Source organism: Dermacentor variabilis, chromosome 1, assembly GCF_050947875.1.
Source record: "Dermacentor variabilis isolate Ectoservices chromosome 1, ASM5094787v1, whole genome shotgun sequence".
Lineage (NCBI taxonomy): Eukaryota > Metazoa > Arthropoda > Arachnida > Ixodida > Ixodidae > Dermacentor > Dermacentor variabilis.
In genome coordinates, this window is record NC_134568.1 from 83,790,317 (window position 1) to 83,814,003 (window position 23,687).

Below are 23,687 nucleotides of genomic sequence, written 5' to 3' on the forward strand. Positions count from 1 at the left end.
ATCGTCGTGGGTGCCACTGGTACTGTATAAATCTCTATAGAACTCCTCAGCCACTTGAACTATCTCATCCATATTAGTAATGATATTGCCGGCTTTGTCTCTTAACGCATACATCTGATTCTTGCCAATTCCTAGTTTCTTCTTCACTGTTTTTAGGCTTCCTCCGTTCCTGAGAGTATGTTCAATTCTATCCATATTATACTTCCTTATGTCAGCTGTCTTACGCTTGTTGATTAACTTCGAAAGTTCTGCCAGTTCTATTCTAGCTGTAGGGTTAGATGCTTTCATACATTGGCGTTTCTTGATCAGATCTTTCGTCTCCTGCGATAGTTTGCTGGTACGAAAGATCTGATGGGCCGTTTTTTTTTTCTTCCTTTGTATCGATATGTAGATGCAAATGACGATGTTGTCGCAACACCCGTATTGCAACACGCAATACGCGTGCCCCGTACGGTAATTTCTTCGACGAGGTTTCCTTTCCGGCCTTCGAGATGTCTGCGCTCCGTCATAAAATCGTATTAAATATTAAAGTGCTAAAGATATATACTTGAACGCCCGTTGCATCTTGAATACTGATTACTGCTCAAATAAATGAAGTAGGTGTAATCGTTCTTGCTCGTTTCTTTCAAATGTTTTTTTTTTATGTTTTCAACATATTCCGGAAAAAGTCGGAATATGTTGAGCTGAGGTCATATAGAAAGTACTATACAAGCGTCATTGCGCTTGCTTTGAAGCTTGAATTTTATTTATTCATGCGCGTGGATGTCTTCTCCCCTCTTTCTCGTACATATTCTGCTTGTCAATATTTCTGTCGTTTTCATAGGCATAGACGTAGTTCGCATGCACCAGAGCCTGCGAACTACGTCACAACGTTGTGTTGCAGTGGCTACCTGCCCACTGCGGAATACATGGCAACAACCAGGCTGACTGTGCTTCCGAAGCTGCACACGACACTTCGAGAGAAAAGTTCCGGATTCTTGTATTGAGAAAAGGCGCGGCGGCACTGGTATCCGCACACGCTGGGCGTTTACAGCGATCCCGCTGGAGAGATACAAGCCATCAGAACGAACCCCTATGTAATATTGATCCGTCTTGTGACTTTTATTTGCCGCGAAGCATCAGTACACAAGAACAAACATGCCTTCAGCATATCAGACTCAACGTGGCCTGCACGTGCCACTTGAAGCGCGAGATTCAACTGACTGACTCGCCAATGTTCTCTGAATGTAACGTGCCTAAAGACTTGCAACGCGCTCTGTGCGGCTGCGGCCGCTACCCGCCAGAGAGACAATCTTTGAAGGCGGCACTACACCTTCGATGCGATTCGAGCTTGGAACTGCGGCGCATTCTCGGCCCGTGGCAAAGCACCACCTGCGCGTTACGCGCCACGAAAGCGCTGCTGATGTTCTTGCGGGCCACAAGCCTTATCAAAACTCTATAAATATCTCTATTGCATATGTGTGTGTTTGTGACTGTGTGTGCTATTTAAGTGTTTATGTGATCACTTTGTATATCATAATTATCACCCAGCACCTGGAGTACCATGTCAGGTGATCAGCCAGGCTAACGTCTCCGGCATATCATTAAAGTTCGTCTCTCTCTCTCTCTCTCTCTCTCTCTCTCTCTCTCGTTTACATAGTAGCAAACACGCGTTTGCCTTTTTCTATTGCATATGCAATTTCTGTGCAGTAAAGCTTCTGCGCGCCTATGACGTTCTTGCTCAAGCACGGAGCAGTCCATCTGTCCGGCTATATAAAGCCGTGTCTTGGGGAGTTACTATACGCACGCACTTTGTCAAGCGTTTCGAACCCGATATTGCGCGCGCGTCGAATCCGGCCGTGGTGCCGCGTCCGTGGTAGCTCAATCGATCAGTTGCCCAGTCCTAATTTGGAAATTTATTATTTTCTTTTATTTTTCGCTCTCGCTCTCTCTGTCTCTCTCTTGTATGCGTTTTACACATGTTTATTCCACTACGAATTCATCAGAAAACACAATAGTAGTCCCACTGAGAGTGTTAAATATACAGAGTAATATCTATCTATATATATATATATATATATATATATATATATATATATATATATATATATATATATATATATATATATATATATATATATATATATTGGAACTGCGCCGGGTGTAGTTCAGGCTGAATTGCGTGGTAATAACTGTGCCTTCTTGCCCTTCTGCAAAGAGATGTGGTCAATGTGAGGTGTTATGTGGTAGTCAGCGACAGGGCTTACTTTGTTGCTCGTTTTTTAGCGCTGCAAATACGGCACACAATTCGAGCGACTCAACTTTTCCCCTTTACTAACTGCTTTTTCCTGTGTGCGAGATGAGGCAGGCAGAGGCGGTGGTTAATGTTGAGATTATTCGGCTAGTAATGCGACAGATGTTTATTGATTTTGCTTTGTCTGTTCTTTTCCATGGCGCATTCTCCTCCGATCCACATGCGTGATTTTGACTAGGAGATTACAAACCGTTGTGAAATATTTGATCCGCTGGCACCACTGTGCAACAGGCCGTGTCTTCTTTCATCCTCTCTCTCGCTGTCGTACACGCGAACCAACGTACGAAAGTTGCGCGACCAGATTTTCTCGTTAGTGCTACAAGTCGGTCTGCAACGCACTCGTAATACCTCTGGAATGTCCCTGAGCCCGCTTGTTGCACATCCGAGGACAGCGGTTCCATTCTTTGTCCACCCAACTCGTCATCCGTTTGTGTGGTGCTACGTGCACGCCCGTCATCGGGATGCCCGCCTTCGTCGCGACGACATGCGCTCCCACTCACCGCGTGTCGACATCCCTGTCCTTCCTTGATCGCTCACACGTGGCGCAAATGTAATCATTGGGCAATTTCTCATTCCTCCAATATCTCATAACGGTTGAGTGCGCTCAACGCAATGGCGTGCTTAGTTAAAAAAAAAAAAAAGTCATTCTGATACTATTTCCACTGCACATAAGCAGGACCCTTAGGGCAGGGAAAAACCGCATCGCGTGGCTGTGTACTGTTATTGGAATGAGTTAGGACGTGGCCTCCGAGATCGGCCTGCCTGTCGCACATCTCGGGGACCATAGTTTGGGCAACGTGGACGGTGGTACTCGGCACACGCGTCCTCGTGCGTTACATGCGACAAAGTTTCAAAGACGCGGGAGCCCTCATTGCAGACTCGCAGTGTTCTGTCTCCTCCTACCCAACCCCCAACCTCTTCTCTCCTTTTTTTATTCCTTGATAAACTCGCTCCTGCTTCTTATCCCTTTGCGCGCGTATTTGTTGGCTGCACGCTTTCAAGTTCAGCCTTTTCCTCTCATCCATGTGGTCTCATTGTCTGTCCCCGCCGCCTGTGTGCACTTAAAGCTCTTGTCTCGCGGCAGCGGCACTGTGTTTTGTGTGCAGGGGTTGGCTGTTTTGAAAACTCCTAGTACGCCACTGGTCATCGGTGCATTGGATGATATTCGTTACGTGGAGACATTTGTTTTAGTAATTTTCTCCGAAAATTCCCCGTCAGTTCGCTTATTAATTTTAATTTTACATGATTACTGATACTATTTTCCAAGTTGCGGAAACTGCCACGCGCTTCTCTAACGTACACTGTAAAAATGTTTACACCCTGAAGGGTGTTTTCTTGTCGCACTGGTAACACCCTTACCGTTAGGGCTTTAAAAATTTCTAGAGGATGACTACGGAGCTCTAACTAGACGTGCGGTCACGAAAGACGTAGTTGAAAACTATGTAATCAATCTGACAGCCTTAGGCGCTCAAAAATAAATATCCAACAGGTGAGTTTTACATCTCTCCCCGTGAAATTATCTTGTCGGATATTTGTGCGCCCAAGGCTGTCAGAATGATTACATATTTTTCAACTACGTATTTTGTGATCGCAAGTCTAGTTAGAGCTCTGTAGTCGTCCTCTAGAAATTTTTGTAAGGTCCTAAGGGTGTCACCAGTGCGACAAGAAAACAGCCTTGAGAGTGTAAAAATTTTTACAGTGTAAAATGATGACACTTAGAAGGTGTGAAGGGTTTTGAATCACTTGCTTTGGAGGCAGGTGGCGCAGCGCCGAACGAATCCATGTTTTTGCACTGATCAGTCCTGTGGCTATAGAATCCAGTGCTGAAGGCGCCTCGTAGTTGAAATTAAAATGAGTAAAACAAAACTGCTACCGCACATTGGAAAGTTCTGCGCGTGGCGGTAAGCAAACTAAAAATTGTCTGAAAAATAGGTGCTTGGTCCTTTGGTAGGTGATATCTTTTGCATACGGACTTGGCGTTTACATTGACGGCACTTTCTTGTGCCGAGGGAATTTACGAGATTTAGCCATGCTGTGTTATGCCGTACAGCAAGTGTTTCCGTCCGGCAAAACGACGCAGGCAGGGGCTTACTGTATTGATATATCGGAAACGTAAGACGGCTGGCACTACTGCGAAATGGCCTTCGTGAAAGGTATGTGATAACTTGCGTCGGCGTTTTTCGCTCGGTGTGACTTTCATTGTTTCACTTGTGGGGACTGCGTAACCCATTTCGTTGCAGCGCCATAGCGCAGCACGTTTTGGGCATAGGAGCCGCAGCGCGACGAGGTCGCTTTCGAACTTCGCGCGCGCGGTCCACCGCTTTCCCTCTCTCTCGTTCCTCCGAGGGCACCGAACGGCAGTGGGACGGTAAAACACTTGCTGCTGTCCGCACCCGAACGGTCCAGGGACTCACCCGATTGGTCTGTTTGGGTGGCAACCCGCGTTCCCTCTCTCCTGGCGACTCAAGTCGACCGAGGAGCGGCAACGCGGGGAGAAGCTCTCGGACAGCGAAAGGGTGCGTACTGACTTCCGATTCTCCTGGTCATACCTTTGGTTGGCCGGTCTTGCCGAAGGGTTGCGTACCTATTCGCTGCTCCTGTTCTGAAGGCTACGCCAAAGAGACGCGGCTCACTTGACGTGCGCGGTCGTACTGCGCCGAGTCGCCCTCGGAGGCTACTCCGAGCTGAAGGAACGTTGCCCTGGTATCACTGTCGTTGGGAGCCATCCTCCCGTATAGCGGCGTGTTACCGCGTTTTTGAGATACTGAGTGTCACCCCTTGACTTGCGGGAGCTTCGGCTCACGAGCCCCGCGCCGAGACGGGTGTAACAGCTATCCTGAACGCCAAGGTGGTCGTATATTAAACGCCTTCCTTGTACTCTGGGCCTTCTCCTTGCGGCGCTCTGTTTCGCTCCCAGAGGAGACCGAACGAGCGCCCGCTTCGGGCACACGCTACACACGCGGCTGAGCTGACCGTTCCCTGAGGGGTTCGGATCCTCGACCCGCGCGGTGGTCTAGGTGGCTCCCGGCGGAGCACCGCCATAGACGGAGACCACACACTTCACGTTCGATTTTCTCAAGAGGGCTTTCTCCAAAGTCAACATTTGGTCGTTCTATTTGGTATGCGAATGGTAATCGTATCGTTATATACGGTTTATTTTTGCTTAGAATTAACTCAAAAATCCATAAAGTTGAGATTGCTATTCATTAAGTGAAACATATTTATGCTTGTGTTATTATCGGACGGGCACTGTGACATCGCACTTTCTATTCAATGTATGGGCCGGTCGAGAGTTGTTGCTTTCTTGATTTCTGCACTTGGCTGGAGGGACTTCGCTTATCAGCGCTTCTGATGCTTTAGTTAACGAAAACGTGTAGGTATAGAAAAAAGAAAACGACGAAATCATCCAAATTGTTCCTTTTCGTGGTGATTATCAGCTCCTACTGCTCCTCTCCGCCCTCTCTATTCCGGAAAGGGAAACGTTTCCGAGCGCAGCGCGGTGAGGGACTCATCGACTCTGAACAAAACGAAAAGAAATAATGGCGCTTGTCCTGTGCCTTTCCTCGGCTAGTCACCATATCCTCGCCCGTTGAATCTCCACCTTTTCCACCTTGACCGCCGCGCTGGGGAAGGAGTTGCCGCGCAGCTCTCACCGAGGAGGCCAAGAGCACTGTGAGTCTTTGGGGAAAGGAGCGAGGGTTTGTTTGAGAGCGGGGTATCAGCCGGGTGCGTGACGTCAGCTGCTGCGGCGGCTCACGCCATGCGCAGCCCTCGCGCCGCCGTCGGAGGTCCCCCTCTGCTATCCGACCACGCGGCCGATTGATCAGCGCGCGTTTACGATCCGAGTCGGACACTTGGCCTCTGGCGTGCGACCGCGCCGCGCGCACACCTGTGGATCCGTGACTCGCGGGTTGTGTGGCTCACTCGGGACTCCCGTCGACTGGCTGCACCGGTCGAGCGGCCGCCGACAGACAACCGCTGCTGCGTCGGACGACTCGTGGCCGCCACGCCGCTCTCCTTATCGTAAGTGTTGCCGACCTGCACGGAGTACCGGAACATTCCTGTGCGCCCCAACGACCGTGGTCATCCGCGGCGCACTCGCGCCTGAGCGTCAATGGATAGATGTTTCAACATTGCTCGGCGCGGTGTGCGCCCTCGCGTTGAGCGACTTTCTTGAAATGCTTTCCGAGAAATTATCTTAATTCTGGCATACCAATGCACGTGGGTCGCCAAACTTGCTTCGGAAGAGGGCCGCCGCATTTGCCAGATTCCGCATTAATTTCTGCCATCTGGGGCTCTTGACATTGTAATCTAGCTGAGACGCGAGGGCGTCTTTATCTCCGTTTCAAAGTTGGCGTCCTTTTCTCTTTCAAGTTACAACTGCAACAGCAAGCTGTAGATGAGAGCTCCCGCTGAAGGGGCAGAAAGGAGGGCGGCACGTGACTGCTGCTACCTGCTTAGTCATTATCTGATCCTTTTCTATCGGCCGTCGTCGAACGCTTCTCATTAGAACGCACCAGTCGATTCGCTTATCTGTCCTTTAGATCACGGTATAGGTGATCTGGTCGGTAAGCATGGCCAGTAAGTAGCTCTATCGCGAAGGCGTTAAAAATTAAAAAAAATATTGAATTCTAGGGTTTTACTTGCCCAAACCACGATCTAATTGTGAGGCACGCCGTAGTCCTCCGGAAATTTGTGCCACCTGGGGTTATTTAACGTGCACCTAAATCTAAGTACATGGGTGTTTTCGCGTTTCGCCCCCTTCGAAATCGCAAAGGTGTAATTGAAATGACCACTGAGGAATATTCAGCGCAACAGATTTGGATGAAGAGCCACGCTGCGACTGTGCTAGGCTTTTGGTCGTGCACTTAAAACCACGATCTGATTATGAGGCACGCCGTAGGGTGTGTGTGTTGAGGGGGGGGAGGAGGGGGGACTCCAAATCAATTTCGACCACCTGGGGTTCTTTCACGTGCACCCACTACACGGCACACAGCAGTTTTTGCATTTCGCCCCCATCGAAAGGCGGCCGCCACGGCCGTGATATGATACCGCGACCTCGTGCTTAGCAGTGTAACGCCAAAGCCACTGAGCAACCACGGCGGGTTTGGTCGTGCACTTTACGTACGAGCCAGAACTACTCTTCAAGCTGAAAGCTCAGCCGAATGCGCCCTCCTTTCTTTGTCAGTGTACTCACCACGCTTTTATTTTCCTGCGACGCTTCGCCTTGCTGGAACCAAGTGCGCATGTACTGTTGCGTCACAACGCGGAGTTATTGCGGATTTGGCGATAGCATAAATTCTTCCACACACACACACACACAAAAAAAAAACTGATTTCCAGCTAACAAACGGTGCTGGCGTGCGTGCATCATTGCATATAGAGTAACGCCGACTTGTATCGCGGCACACTGCTTAATACACAGGCTTCGGCACCGATCATGGAGTGCGAGAGATCAGGCACCTGTGAAAGTCCATCACGGTCCTGTAGCGCGTGAGGCGGAATTCTCGGTCCGCTGCACACGTGTCTTATTGAGATGCTATTTGGAATAAATGGAAATAGGCAGATTACTTAAATATTGACTTTATGTACTCGTGCTCACCTTACGAGCGAACCTATTGGCTTGCCGCGAAGCACTGCCCGCCACGAGATGCGCATGCGCTTCACGGCATCAAGAATTACGAAACTACTAAAAACGTTGCTACGTTTTATTTTCCTCGCTTTAGCGCTTCTGCGTACATTCGTGCGCAAGAACTTGGCGATAAATTAGGCCGCGAAAAAATGTTTTTCTTCGCAGGCTGAACACGCCGGCTGAAATAAAGTGGCGCCGTCTAAGTGCGCGTGTTCGACCAGTGCCATGTATTGAAGTAATGCCACATGGCGGAGCTGTGCTGGAAGAAATCTGAAATTTTTTTTTTTTTTGCTGATGTCGTGGACTCCAAACTTTTGCTCGCGACTGTACATTGCACGCAAGCGTCATTTTTATGGTATTTGGTGTAACCTGGCAGCAATTGCTGCGATATCCGCACTGCAGAGCGCTGGTACACAAGTGTATACACTTGTGTACGAACTTTAACGAACTTGTGCACGAACTTTAACAGGAGGCTATAGCCTCCTGTTAAAGTTCGTCTTACGGCCAATTGATCACTAACGCTTTTACTAAGATGCGGCTTCCAGGTCAACTTCGGGACTTAAGGTCTCGCGGGTAACGTCTCTATGTATCACGCGGTGGCCTTTTACGGGTTGCAAAGTATGCGCAGCTTTCGCTTTCGAACTGCCTCCATTGAGCTACGATAAAGCACAACCGTCGCTTAAACGTGAACCCGTACGGGCGTAGTGCATTCGCCACGGAGAATAAACTATCGGTGCCAAGTAACTTGAACCCTTGAGCCGTTACGTTGCAATATCTCCCTATCAGATGCGACACTCGTCGTGTCGCGCGAGCGACTTCGCGTTACTCTGTTTCTCTGATGTCCTTAGGTTGTTGCCTGGCTGGTCGCCAAACTAACCTATTCGTCCGATACGGCTCGGTGCTGTCTGACTTTAATGCTTTCCGTTCGTGTTTGGATGCCCTGGTAGACTCGCCATTGTGACCTCTTCTTAGCGTGCGAGTGAACGAGGAAGTTTGCAAGGGTATGTGAACCCCATAGTAAACAAACGGACCGGGCGCGCTCTACTGCAAGCGTGAACTGTGTATGGCTACTGTGTGGCCATACACACGCTTTTTAGTCGATTACATGTTTCACAGTTTCTTTCTTTCTTTCTTTCTTTCTTTCTTTCTTTCTTTCTTTCTTTCTTTCTTGTTATTATGCCTTAGAGCAACACTGCGTGTTTAGGAGGCGTGAAGGTCTCCGGAATGAATCACTCAGAATCCATTCCTTGGAAGTGGACGATGTTAAATGTATGGGCGTTGTTCATTTTGTTGCTGCTGTGTAAATGCGAAGCGGGAGAAAAGCTCGCGCATTGTTTTCTTGCCAGGAGGTGCCGTTTATTAGTGTTTTTCTCTTCTAGAAGATAAAGAACAACAATAAAGGGCTGAGAAAAGCTAGCATGCACTGACAAAATTAATACTAATGTTACTGAAAATAATAATCATAATAATAAACAGCGAACAGATGAGAAATAATAGAAAAAAATATACCTATACAGACGCACACAAAATGAGCATCGACGTAGTCAGCCGTCAAGCGTTGTGATGCGCGCTGCCGGGCCATGGTCTCGTCCAGGAATGACGCCAGGCCAGCTGTGAACTGCTTTCCCGCGACGTAATTTACGTGCTTAAGCTGCTTTATGTGTGCGTGTGTGCGTGCGTGTTTGTTTATTCGTTTCGCTCCGCTAAATCCATGCCTACACCGTTTTCAAATCGTTCTTTACGTATTTCGCTGCACCTAAACGAAATCGCAATTTTTAAAAAACTGGCGACTACGTTGGGAAACATTGAAAGACCGCGCTGCAGGCAACGTAGGGCTTTGTAGGGAAAGGCGTACAGAACATTTGCTCACGAGAGGGAACAGACTCTTCTACCAGAGACTTTATCACAACCGCGATGGATACTGATGAATATCTTAGATTTTACTTTGTATCGGTGTACAGAACATGTGTACAACACCAATTTGCGGTTGTCAAATGGTTTCCAGGGACGATTATATACTGCTCGTGTATATGTATACTGTTAGTATTTTATTTATTTATTTATTTATTTATTTATTTATTTATTTATTTATTTATTTATTTAACACCCATACATTTCGTTATACAAGATACGCACAATCTCTGTGATCCCATAGCACGGGGCCCATTTCGAAACGCACATAAGAGAAATTGTTTGAAATAATGCTAGTAATGAGTTTCAAAGTAACAAAGAATACAAAAAATACAACTTTGCAATAAATACAGGAATAACTGAGTAAGAGTAGTACATAGGTTTGCAAATGAAAACTTATTGTGTAGGTGTTATTGTTAGTCTTCTTTTTTTTCGAAAAGTTCGCGAAGGCAACAGGAAAAATGCAGCACCTCGCAATAAATACAAAGAAACCTGATGAAATAATAGTTGTACATGGTTTAACAAAAAGAGAACATAAATGTCAGTTCAAGAAGCACAGATAATAACTTCGAAATAACTTTTTCATTGCTCTCAGCAATTTCTGCGAGTTATTTATGTAATGCGGAATGCCATTCCATACCTTCGCTCCAGCATACTGTCGCAGTCGTTTGCCATAGACGTTTTTTATTGGCGGGATATTTAAGTTACCAAAAGTTTGGTTCCCAGTGCGGCGTTGTGGGATGCAGAGTAACGAAATAGGTAATGGCTCATTGTATCTTATAAGATTGTTAATACGTGTGGCTAATCTTAATTCCCGTACGGAGTCAAAAGGCAAGATTTTTAGCATATAAACAAGGGTTCATATATCGCAAGAAAGTTATCGCGCGTATAGCTCGTTTTTTGCAACCGTCGTACTGGTTCGAAGTAGGAGTTATATGTCAAACCCAGGGATTCTACACAGTACAAAAGGTGGCAGTTCACTAGAGTACAGTATAAAATGCGGTGTATTGAAACGTCCAAGTATTCACGGGCTTGCACGAGGGCATAACAACTTGAAGCCAACTTAGAGCGGGCAGCATCTAGTTGAAACTGCCAATTTAAGCAGCTGTATAGAAGGACACCAAGGTAGGAGAAAGAGTTAGTACGATCGAAGAGGCAATTATTAAGACGTAGTATTATACGATTATGTCGAGGAGTATTAGTTCGGGAGTGGAATACCATGTATTTATATTTTTATTAGGATTAATGGTAAGCTTGTTAGCAGCAAACCAATCAGCAAGTTTGGCTTGTTCAGTATTCATTTGTTCTTCTGTATCTGAAATATTTTCACCGGTAATAATAATAATTGCGGCAGCGTCAGTCTGTATGGCTTGTAAAAGCGACAATCTGCCATTTTGTTGTCCTATTCACATGCGTTGTTGGGGATAAGCGGATTGATTGAAAGCGCATACTTTTTACCGTGCTGGCTGAGCAACAATATGGTGGCCTCTATGACGTCAGTGCATAGCTCCTATAAGGATTTACAGACAGACTTAGTGTGCAGTGTAGTACGTAGTAATCCCAGTTTGGCAAATTAATGTAGCGGACTTGCGAATCGCCGCACCGGGAATAATATCTCTTGTGGGCAGAAGCGTCAGACTCTGTTCAGCTGCTCTGCATAGCCAACCATCTCGATAAACGTAGCACTTGCGAATTATTTGAATGCTTAGTATCGGACCAGAAGCGCGTAGCGTTGGAACACGCAAACAAGACGTCGTTCTGCAGTGTGTTTTGCGGCGATATTTTTTTGCGCGCGCGGTAGGTGAGCATGCAGGATAAGGTTGGCGGTCTAGCGATGGGTCCTCATGGCATGCAGGTGGGCAATCATCAGCGATTCGGCACTGACCAGTGTTGTCCTTGCTTTTGCTTCGATCTAGCGACGCTCGCCTCACGCCGAAACCTGCTGCTTACGCGCAGAACGTTTGCCAAAGCGAAACTGTCGATTCCTGAGGTCCCCAGGAATCGACATTTTCGCTTTGGCAAACGTTTTGTGCGTAAGCAGCAGCTTTCACCGCCTGCATCAGGTAGGCTTCCTAGCCAGAGCAAGGGTAACACTGGTTCAGCGCCGCACTGCTGAGGGACGGCTGTTTTGGCGCCCGCCAGAAAACGAACGCGCTGCTGAGTCAAAAGCGAGCCAATCGTCAAGTAGTCGGTGTGTGGCCATGCTCGGTGCATGCGTGTCTGCGTGCACGAATACGAATATATATATATATATATATATATATATATATAGTAAGAGCGATCGGTGCGTGAGCAACGCCCTGCCGGCTGCGCAAATGGAACAGTGCGGATGGGATGGTCTTGCGTATCAATGGAGTGACCCCCTCCCCCCTGGCCCCGCGCGTATATCTTCACCCTCGCCGGTCTTTGCAGTCTTCAGCAGTGTCTGCGTCCGTATCGCGCTCTTGAGGGCCTGCAGCTCGTGGCATTTTCTTTTATTTCTGGTTGTTTTTGCGATGGGTGTGAACCTCCGCTGCTTTTCTGACTGTGGACAGCAGTAAATGGCAAGTCCTCTGGCCGGTCGCTTACCGGTGCAACACTGAGAACTCTCTAGGGACCGCGGTGGAAGCTTATTATTATTGACGAGCTTAGGTTATCGAAAGAATTGAACGTCTGGCGAGGCATTTGAGATTACCTGCTTGTATTAATGCGTCACTTCAATGTTGAGCCCGACACTGTCACACGCGAAGAACCCAAGTTGTTGCTGTACTGTGGAGTCGCAACGTTTACAATGTCGCTGGTGCGTGCCCGGCGAGGGCGTCCGAGGTGGTAGCGTGCTGACGCGTCGTCGACTGACTGGGCCACATAAATAAGCCGGGCACATAGACGACGTAAGAAAATAGAAGTTGGCAAGGTATACCTTCACATGAACCAACAAAATGGAGATGGGGCGGCTCGTCGGGCCTAAGTCCGGTCGTCGTTTTCAAGGACTGGTCGGAGCCTAGGGAACTTAGGGGCGAGTTGTGTCAACCCGGCATCGAGGGTTTGGTTGACTCGCTCGAACCGCTTAGCGAAATGCATGTAAACGTGGTCGCATCGGTCTGGCTCAGCCAGACTTCTGACTCGACTAGCATCGAGTTTGTTGCTTCGCTTCCACGTACTCGAGGTGAGCGGGTCGAGTCCGTAGTCAGGCTGACCCAGACCAGCCCGACCGCGTTTACACGCGGACCGAGTGAGTCGGCCCAGACCTCGTGCACTCGGACGGACGCAACCCACACCGAAGCTGTAGGCCACGATCCGCAAGCGTTTACATGAACCTGACGAACCGATTTCGGCCCGACCAGCCGACCCGCCAGGTCATTGTCGGGTTCGTGTAAACGTAGTTCACATGAACGAAACTATACAGAGTATGTATACACTGTTTGCCAAAAGTATACGGGCTACGTTGCTTACGACTGCCAGGCTGACCACATGTTGTTTAAGGAGTTCTTGTGGTATTTCATAAGTTCCAACACTGTGGGGAATGAACAGAACTCTTGTCCTCACCACCACAGGTCTGGAATATCGAGAGCGCCACGAAAACAGCCCCACACACCCGAACGACATATCTGATGAAGGCGCGGAGCAGCGCATATACTTTTTACAAAGGCTGTGCTCAGATCAGTCAGTCAGTCAGTCAGTCAGTCAGTCAGTCAGTCAGTCAGTCAGTCAGTCAGTCAAGTCAGTCAGTCAAGTCGGTCAAGTCAAGTCATGTCCAGTCAGTCAGTCAGTCAGTCAGTCAATCAAGTCAGTCAGTCAGTCAGTCAATCAAGTCAGTCAGTCAGTCAATCAAGTCAGTCAGTCAGTCAGTCAGTCAGTCAGTCAGTCAGTCAGTCAGTCAGTCAGTCAGTCAGTCAGTCAGTCAGTCAAGTCAAGTCAAGTCAGTCAGTCAGTCAACAGACTTTATTAGAGATCAGTGAGTGGTGCGGCTTTCTAACAGACCGACACGGCCTTACTCTGACGTCTGTCGCTACTTAGAGACTCTAGTGTACTGTGTATATATTATTTCTCCTTACGTCATGGAGATTACGGCTGCAGCCTTCAGCAACGCTCGCTGAACGCAGCAGAGCGTTGCCACATTCGGAAGGGTTGTGTTTGCTACTGAACAGTCGCCCACAAAATGTTAGTGACCAAGGAATCTCAGAAAAAAACATAATATATCAGCAGCCTAAAACGGAGCCTGCTGTTCGCATTTCCAGCCGCTGCTAGTATATGCGAACAATGTAGCAGGGTACGTTTTTACTGGTTTCTTTTACAGGCCGCTCGCAAATTCAACGTTTTACGTGATCGCGTGGTCCATAAACTTTTGTGGTTGACTGTACGTGCGACACTGCGCCATGCCGCATTACTTGTCATGTGGTAGTGTTTGCGATTTTGTTTGTTCGTAGTTTACACTTATCCTTTTATTAGAGAGCTTCCTACTTTCGTTCTTTTTTTTTTTTTCAGCGCAGCATTAAGCGTTTTGGTCACCTTGCTCATTCGCTCACTTGCTTTCTTTTTCTTCTTTTTTTTCCCCCGCTCTGTATTGCTGAGACGTTTGAACTGGGGTTTTGGGATAGTAGGCTATTTAGCAATTTCAGTTCCACGCATACTCACACATCATAGAAAACAACATTGCATATCGGCACTTTTCGGCCTCTCGAAACCGTGCGCCGACAAGGGGGTACCTCAGCGCGTCAAGCGCTACATGGCGACTTCGCTGCTCGTCATCGCCCACAGGAAGCGTGGAAAGGCAGGGTAGTGTTCCAGTGAAGAGAGCCCAAGCGTTAGAGTCGAAGCGTTGCCCAGGCGACCAGTGGCTATAGTCACGCAACGTCCGCGGGGATTTTGCCGGTTCGGGTGTTAAGTAGCCGGCGGCAGCACGCACTACACGCCCGTGTGCGCGCGGAAATAACAGGGCTTGCGAAGACGTCGTCATCTGCTCACCGCGGGCGTTTTTCCTCGTCGCTGCACGTGATCGGACTTCGGCTCGTGCGAAACGCCGTGTCGTGAACGAGGCGTGCTCGCCACCAGCACGGTGTTGCATGGGAAGGAAAGAAATGGCCGAAGCGCGCGTCTCCCGCTATTTCCTCTCGAGACAAGTGCGGAGAGGCGCTGCGAGTGGTCCTACGTTGGCCTGCGCAGGGACAAAAGAAGGTGCTGAGAAACGTTCGCACACATTCGCGCGCAGCTTCTCTCATGCGGGCTTCGCGAGTGCTCCTCTCTCTCTCTCTCTGTCGTGGCTCGGCGAGAGCTTGACTGCCCCGCTAACATCAGCCGTTTTCCTTCCTCTTACTTTGCCTCTCTGCGCACTCTCCTTGTTTGTACAGTCTTCTTGCAGCAACTGTGTGTTCCGTACAGTTGCTACAAGGGTCGTTGTACAAACAACTGACATACCACATTTGCGTACACCGCTGGCGATACGCCTGTAGATGTCCCGGACGTCTGGCACGTAACTTGGAAGTCTTGTGAAACTCGTAGATGCGACCATACAGCTGCAACTGTACAACCTGCGGATACTTTTGGGAGTCCAGTTGACCTCTGAACTTTCCTTTAATAGTTTCTACTATTCAGATAAACGTGTTGAGGCGAAACATTTGACCTGTATATGGCTCGTGACCGTCGTTGGCATTTGCCCTCTGCATGGTTCGACGCCAAAGGGTTCGACGCCTGTAGGCACGGCGCTCCAAGTGCGGTGTGACTTAAGTCAGCATTGTGTTCACTCGTAACCATACCGAGTAGCGGTGCTGTAGATCTGTCGCGGAAGGTGCGGTAAAGGGCGCATCCGGCCGTTTGCGACCTATGAGGCGGCTGTAGGTGCGGATTAGAGGTGAGAAAACGTAATTATGACATAAGGATATGCGCTCTATCATTCGTGCACATGTCATGATCTAGCATTACGCGGGGGTTCTGCTTGTGAAGCAGTGTCGTTTTTTTTTTCTTTAGGTACGATAGTGCGCTTCACCGAAGGGCCAGTACATGCCGCGTCATTGCCTTGAACCTTGCCGTTTAATAAAGAAGCGAAATGCTCCTGTAGTGTGGCCAAAAGTTGCAGCCGTCGCACTCGGCAATTGACGTGAGATAGTTGAGGATGCGGGTAGTTGAATTTGAAGCAACAAACAAATATCTTCTAATATATACCTTCGGGGTATAGTATAAGGCATATACATTCTGCCACGAGCGTTTTTTGTTCGTCTTTCATTTCGACAAGTACCGGCAGCGTGCTTGGCCATTTTCAACTAACTCGGTTACTCCGACAGGTCATCTCAGTGGCTCAATAGTTCAACATTTCGGCATCGCGCTATCGCGAGCTGTTTGTAGCGCACCCCCGACGCCAGCTGCGCTCTGCCGACCGGCTGCACGGGCGCCTCGCTACCGATCATTTTCTCTGCAGACTGTGTGCATTGCGTGCAACACCACGTTTTAGGACAAGATTCGCGTCGATCCCGGTGTCGTGCCGGCTACCCCCGCCAATCCAAACGGCCCGCTTTTCCATCGGGCGGGTTTCATAGCGGCAGGTTTCCGTACAAGTCCGTTCCCCATGACGGAAGGTGGCCAGCAAGGACAATCCGTGTTGACATTTTAGTCAAATAGGGCTGCGGTCGTCGGCAATGCGTGCACCATATTGAACGGCCACAATAAGCGGAACCGTCTCCTTGAATATTCGCCTCAAGGCCCGTCAGGAAACATTTCTGATATGTACTGCGAACAGCTGTAGGGGCGCCATCGTGGACACCTATGGCTATATATCTGCCTTGGCGCCCCTTCTGTTGGCATCAAATAGAATGACAACCTCTCTGGTTGGCTTTAGTTGTGCTGCATGGGAGTTTACTCGCGGGGAAAGCATCTGTGTCTACAATACGGCCTTTTGCTCGGAACAATGGCACCGCTGTAGGCGTTCAGCCTATAGTGCCACATTCTTGCCGCTTTTGTCTATATTGAAATTAAAATACATAAGTTGCAACGGTTGTACCATGTGTCAAGCATTTCTGTAAGCTCTTCGTAGTTCTGTGCATACGTACGAAGAGTTTGCTTTCTGTAACTGCGGCGTGCTGAGGTTGCCAGAGCGGCGCGCCGCTGTCCGAGAGCGCGGCCGGTGACGAAGAGGCCCGTAGTGAGACTTCGCAGTGAATGCCTCAACTCAGATGGCCTTCGCTTACGAAACCTTTGACGGTCGCGCTGCGCCCGTCTTCCTTGGTGGCGCACTGTGGAGTCTTCTCAGTCGGAAAACGTCTTTGTGTGTGTTTTCCTCGTTGTTCTTGACCGCCGACATCACGGAAACGGTGGAGCCGCGCGTGTTGAGCAATTTCGCGTGATAGTTCGGACTTTGTGCGTCCGGTCACGTTCAGCGCTGCCGCGTATACCTGACTTATGCAGCCCTTTTTCCTTTCTTTTGCTTTGTCGTTTATTTTCCTGCCTTACTCCAGCCGTCTTGGGCATATATAAATCAATCGCATGAGACGTGGAGCTTATATGGCTTAGGACTCGTTGCGCAGATAGTTCCCCGAAAATAATATATGGGGTTTTACGTGCCAAAACCACTTTCTGATTATGAGGCACGCCGTAGTGGAGGACTCCGGAAATTTAGACCACCTGGGGTTCTTTAACGTGCACCTAAATCTAAGTACACGGGTGTTTTCGCATTTCGCCCCCATCGAAATGCGGCCGCCGTGGCCGGGTTTCGATCCCGCGACCTCGTGCTCAGCAGCCTAACACCATAGCCACTGAGCAACCACGGCGGGTGTTCCCCGAAAAGATTCACTATATATCTATATATATATATATATAGGGTGACTCTGACACGGGCCGTAGCTGTTTCGCGGAACTTGTGTTTATTTATATTTTAAAGGACAGATATGTGCGGGGGGGGGTGGGGGGAGGGAATATTCTTTTTTCACACTGCGCGCTTTTGTCGTCGTTAGGCTCTTATAATTTGTGCGGAGGCCGCAGTGCAATACAACCTTAAGTATATATACCTTTTCCGGGAGCAGAAATTTGATATATGTCAGAAAATAACGTAAAAACAAAATGAGCATGACGTTCACAGTAAAACTGTTTACACTCTTAAGAGTGTTCTCTTGTCGCCCTTACCGTCAGAGCCTTACGAAAATTTATAGAGGGCGACAACAGAGCTCTAACTAGACGTGCGATGACAAAATGCGTAATTAAAAAACTGTGTAATCATTCTGACAACCTTGGACGCACAAAAACATCCGACAAGAGAATTTCACAGGGAGAGATGTGAAACTCTCCTGTCGGTTATTTTTGTGCGCCCAAGGCTGCCAGAATGATTACATATTTTTCAAGTACGTCTTTTGTCATCGCACGTCTACATAGAGCTCCGTTGTTGGCCTCTATAAATTTTTCTAAGGCCCTAACGGCAAGGATGTTACCAGTGCTAGCAGTGCTACCAGTGTTACCAGTGCGACAAGAGAACATTAAGGGTGTAAACAGTTTTACAGTGCACCTTCTGTTTTCTTAAGCCGCTTCTTGTGACTGCGTAGATTGAGGCCACAACTGGTGAGTTGGTCATCGTTCAGAACAAAGGGTATTCAGCGTCTGATTGCAAAGGTAAATCAAACTAGACATTTCTCTGTGCTTTAAAGAATGCAAATTGCCAACTTTGAAGACTGGGTGTGTTGGCATAGCATATTAGAAGTTGGATTGCGCTACATTTTGACGAGACACACAGAAGAGAAACACACAGCACAGAGCGCTCTGTGGTGTGTGTTTAACCTCTAAAAACGATGCAAGTAGATAACGAGTAAAAAAAAAAAAAAGAAATGTGATCTCGGGCAACGAGAGAAATTTTGAAGGGAATTGCAGCCTTTATTTGCGATTCGGCTTCGCAAGGATGCTATCGGCGCTGGAGCTCCTTTATCGACATGAAACTGCGGCCTTAAATGGAGAGAGGCTGAGAAGGCTGTTTACCCTGCAACCGGGCAGCGTAATAGGAAACTCAAAGCCAGTTTTGCTGCGCCGCGCTGGCCGTCCGCCTTTATACCCGTGTCGGATGCATGCACGCCTCCGAGAGCCATTGCGCTGTGGTCGTCGGCGGTGAACCTGCCTGCAGGGAAAGATACGGCCGTGCAGTCGTACGGCACCATCCTGCACTCGCAGTGTGGCCGTCAGCTTTTTGTTTGCACTTGCGAGCTGCGTGCGCGTGCACCCCCAGTACACGCCGCGCTAAGCTCCCGATCTGCGAGTTCGTATACAACGCACTCAAGTGTTCGCTTCAGTGCACGATCACCATCGTCCACGACCGTAGCAGAACATCGACTACCCTTTTTGGTTTCAAATTATTTTTTGCTTTACTGACCTTTAACGGGCGAAACGTTTTTCATTTGTCCTGGCCAGCCGTCTGTGCACTCGGAAAGAGCACTTGGCGGACGTTCTGTGGAGGTGGTCGCGACCGCTACGTTTAGGATTTCACAAGCGCTACTTGTGCTTAGTTTTCCCTTCTCGCACGAAGGCAGGCTTTGTAGCTAGGGGGACGAAAATTCATTCATGTATAATTGTGCCGTCCCCCGCGACGAAGTGTTCACGCGTAAAAATAGATTGCACATGTATTTGAAACACGCTTGTGTTGATTAAATAATTGCTGCGTTCATATATGCATGCGTCACTCTGACGTTGCCTTGAACGACGTTTGCGGCAGTAGCGATGCCGGTCGAGTTTTTTTAATTGATCTGCGCTGCATGCAGACGAGTTAAGATCGGCACGGGGAACGCTAAGATGACGCTCGATTGACTCATCATGAAGCAGATATGTATGCAATGGCTGTTCGCAATATTCGCCTCCAATTGCCTAATCAGTTGTCCTGCCTACAACCGCACTAATTCCCGGACACCATCGAAGCTGTCAGGAGCAATGATTGTCACAGCTCACAGATTCCACAACTTGCCGGTGATTTTTGTTAAGACTTTAATGCCCAAAATAGTTTATTAATAGCCAAGTATACGAAGCGGTTGCTGTTTTTATTAAGCTTCCCAATTAATAAGACGCTCGTGACTAGGAGTTGCGCTCGGCGTCGTTGCACACGGCAGCAGTGAGCGTGAAAACCTTCGTCGTCGCATTTGCGACAGTAACTTGCCAGTACGCATTCTAGGGGCGCTGTTCTAAACAATGGCGGCGTTTACATGAATGCGACGAAAGCGTATCGCATCAACTTTCAAGCGTATGGCATCTCGTGTAAACGAGGAAATTCGCTAGGAAGGCGTATCGCATCTGATGCCCCAAACAGGGGCAGTTTCGTATGGAGAATGCGTATTGCAGCGGCGCATGTAAACAGAAGAGTATCGTATCGGCAATTATGGGAAAGCGTTCGCTTCGGAATGACAGTTGGCCAACCAACCGGCGGCGGCCGCTGCCGCACTGCGGGACATCAAATCAAAAATGGCGGCTTACGAAGCAGGCCGCACGCGATTTATTTTCACTCGTGAGTAGTTTACCCGCGTTTATCATTAATAAATTAAATTAACATCGGTGACTTATTTGATTCGCGTCATTAACGCAAGTCCGCTTAGAGGTAATAGATGCCAAGACGGCCGCGCTCGGCTGTCTACTGGACACGGATTACGGATGTGTGCAATGCTGATGTTGCCTGGTGGTGGCCCCCTGGCCTCGTCAAGCTGTATGTTTACAGCTTTCTTGCCAGGGTGGCCTTCAACACTGTACTTTGTGCATGTTGTAAATAAACTTGACTTGGCAACCGCTGCTGGTACGCTGGAAATTTGATTATTCTGATGCAGTAAATTACGTTGCCGCAAAATAAACGTCGCGTAAATTTGTCCACGTGGACAAATGAACGGGAACCTGAGGAACGCAGCTGTCACACTGCGGGTATTTTCGATGCATTTCACAACGTGACAGCAAAAGCACATTTATCGTAACTGAAAGCGCTAACTTTCAAATATGGCACTAGGTGGCATTAGTTTGCTCGACAACCAAATGAGCATTCATGTAAACGCTGGCGTATGAGCATATGCGATACGATAGATTAATACAATACGCTTCTAAACCGTATCCATGTAAATGCGGCTAGTGTCGAATTCCGCCAAGTTATCTCATTCCTTTGTTCAAGCCAACCAGAATAGATGGCGAAGTATTCCGATTAGGATCCCGTAAATGCAGATGCATCCACAGGAAAGGCTACAGCTGAGAGTGGCGTGTTCACCGTTGCGCTGCATATGAACGTATGCAGGGTGTTTCTGCTAACTTTAGCCAGAGGTTAAATATATGTTGATTCACTCTAAGACGACGCCACCAAATTGCTCACTTTTGTATGTAGTGTGTCACGCTATCTTTTGTATTTTGCTTATTAGATAATTAGTCGAGGTTAATTAACCAACTTCTGAAGCAACGAAGTTAGGCAAAAATTCCTGTTAGAAAGTTGTCGAGCTCTTTGCAAAACGTCCGATCAGACAGTTTCTAACTTTCTATCTATTAAGTATTAGTGTTTATCAGCTTAGTGCGGATGGGGGGGGGGGCGAGAAATACAAAAAAAGAAAAGAAACGCCACGTGACATGCCCGTCTGCGCGTCGTGATTGCACTGCTCCCAACCGTTCCGCGCACAAACGAACATAACGTTTAGCCGGGTGACCTGCCGCTGCGCCTGCTTATCGCTATCATGAACCGCCGCGAGGGAAGCACATCGCTGGCGTCAATCACACAGCCAACGCCTGCGTCCCTGCCCCATGACTGCCCTGTCGCCTTTTAAGAGGCAGCATGCCCTGCTAGATGCTGCGATTGTTTTTACGTGGACAGAGTATGAAGCATTGGAATTACAAAGTTATAGGGCACCTTAAATAACCTCCGAATCAAGCATTTATTTCCTGCTGACGTGTGCCTGATTGTGTTTTCCAAGAAAAAAAAAAAGCCCGCGAGGTACGCGCAATATGAAATAGATGGCGCGCTCGCACTCCTGTGTCGCTTTTTGTAAGCTACCCGTCTCGCAAAGGACAATGCCACATACGGAATAGCTTGGCTGCCTCCCTCTTGTCCCCGTGCGCCGCCCCCAGAGCCAGGATCATTTTAGCCTTCTGCATGATCATTTGTGAAGGGCGTGACTGTCTTCTTGAACAGCAGGGCACTGGTGTGGTACCGTTGAGGTCTCCCGTTAAAAGACAGTTTTAGTTTAGCGTTTGCAAACGAACGTAAAAGCATTACGTACGTAAAGAAATAGCGTCGTCCTCACTGCGCACGCTCTGAACGTTATTGAGTTTCTGCAGTGTACGTGCGCTATGATAACCTACGTTATTTGGCGACTTTAATGTTCGAATGTTTACGTACGCTAAGAAATAGCCTTGTCGAACATGGCAGCACCCATGGCTCCCGTTTCAGCGTGAATTCTCGTGATGGCTGCGCATTGACTCGCGTTGATCGCCAGTAACTATTGAAATGAGTTTGGTTTCGCTTTCTCTAAACTCACCTGAAACGTTAGTTATGAGCGCATAGCACGCCCAATTTCTGAGATCGTTCGGCGATTCCGGCGCCCGTATACGCAACGAGACGCCTCGGCATAGCAACAACGGGATGATTGGTAATATATTGTCTTGGCTTGGATACGTTTGGCACGAGGCACCAGACGGCGCCCTGTTTTATAACGTTTTCCTTACGTTTGTGTTCCCGTACGGTAAACTAAAAGTCTTGGAAGGATGCGCACCGCAACGTCTCGCAAAGGTGATTACGTTTAACGTACGTAAGGCGAAAAACGCTATTCTAAAGCTGTCTAATGCCAGTTGCTTTTAGCTTTTCCTTTTTCTTCATTATTTCCTCGAGTGACGGCTCGCCGCGACGCTGGCGTATCCTCGGAACCATATGCTCGTGATATAGGTTAGATAAGGTGGAAAATAAAACCATGCGAAACAGCGTCCATGATCAAGCCCTGCAATAACCGTTAAACCAATAAGCAATATGAATGTCACCCGTTACCTCGTCTGGTTTTTCGCTAATTGTACAGCATTTTTCATGCAAAATTGTCAACTGGAAACAAGAGTCGCAATGAGTTGAGAAATTAAGCTATCTACTAAAGGAGAGAGCCGAAGCAACTCCCAAACGGGAAGGAAATACGAAAATTTAACACATTTAACCGTTGCTTGTGAAACTATTTATGGATCTGATCAACATCTTTTTATTTAAAAAGGAAGTAGGGAAAACGCCGCCGGAAATGGAGAAGGAATCCGTGTGTCTTGAATGACGCTCCTACCGTTATCAGTCTAACTGCCTGACTTCCCTGCTATGCTTATGTGGGTGTTTTTCTAACATTGCGTGGTAGGCGCAGCACGTCTAGAGCCGCAGCGTCCTGCGCTCTGCGCGGCTGTACGGGACTGGCAGCCACGCATCGTTACGCAACTTCCCAAATAACAATACGAGTCGGTTTTAGCGTTTAACTTCGTAAGCAGTAAACCAGGGATCCAAAAGAACTGTGATTGTTGCGCAAATATATATTTCTCTGTATTTCTTCTGGAGCTAGCTAAAAAAAAAAACGCTACTAGAAATCGTTATTTCGCACTTTCACTTGTTTACTTGTTCTTGGCGGTGTTGTTCCTGCGCTTCTTTCATGCGCGAGTCCATTTGATGTGGGTCCTTGTTTGTCAAGCAAAGGAGAGTTCTATCTCACAGGCGTATACCTGTGAGATACACCTTATTTTATTTCTCTTTTGCGGTATTACGCGTTTTTATGGCGAACGGTGGCCATTATTCACATTTACAGTGGTAAAGGTACCCCCCCCCCCGTTATTTGCACAGGAAAGTTACCTTGGGTTGCCCCCCCCCCCCTCCGGAAAAAAAAATCCTGCGTACGTGCCTGATGTCTGCTATGTGTCACTTACTGCGTTACGTGCGTAGTCGGT

General features: G+C 48.2%; 1 protein-coding gene across 6 annotated transcripts in view; it reads left to right on the top strand.

Annotated features, from left to right (window-relative positions):
• Positions 1-23,687, top strand: part of Baldspot (elongation of very long chain fatty acids protein baldspot) — a 198,441-nt gene that overhangs the window by 147,526 nt on the left and 27,228 nt on the right. Inside the window, exon 1 of one of the 6 annotated variants that reach the window (XM_075690778.1) lies at positions 6,083-6,316. The exons of 4 other annotated variants lie outside the window; for them this stretch is intronic. The gene's annotated coding sequence lies outside the window, so the exon portion shown is untranslated. Of the gene's footprint in view, positions 1-6,082; positions 6,317-23,687 lie in introns of those variants that run through there. One more of the 6 variants, XM_075690756.1, reaches the window with a different exon arrangement.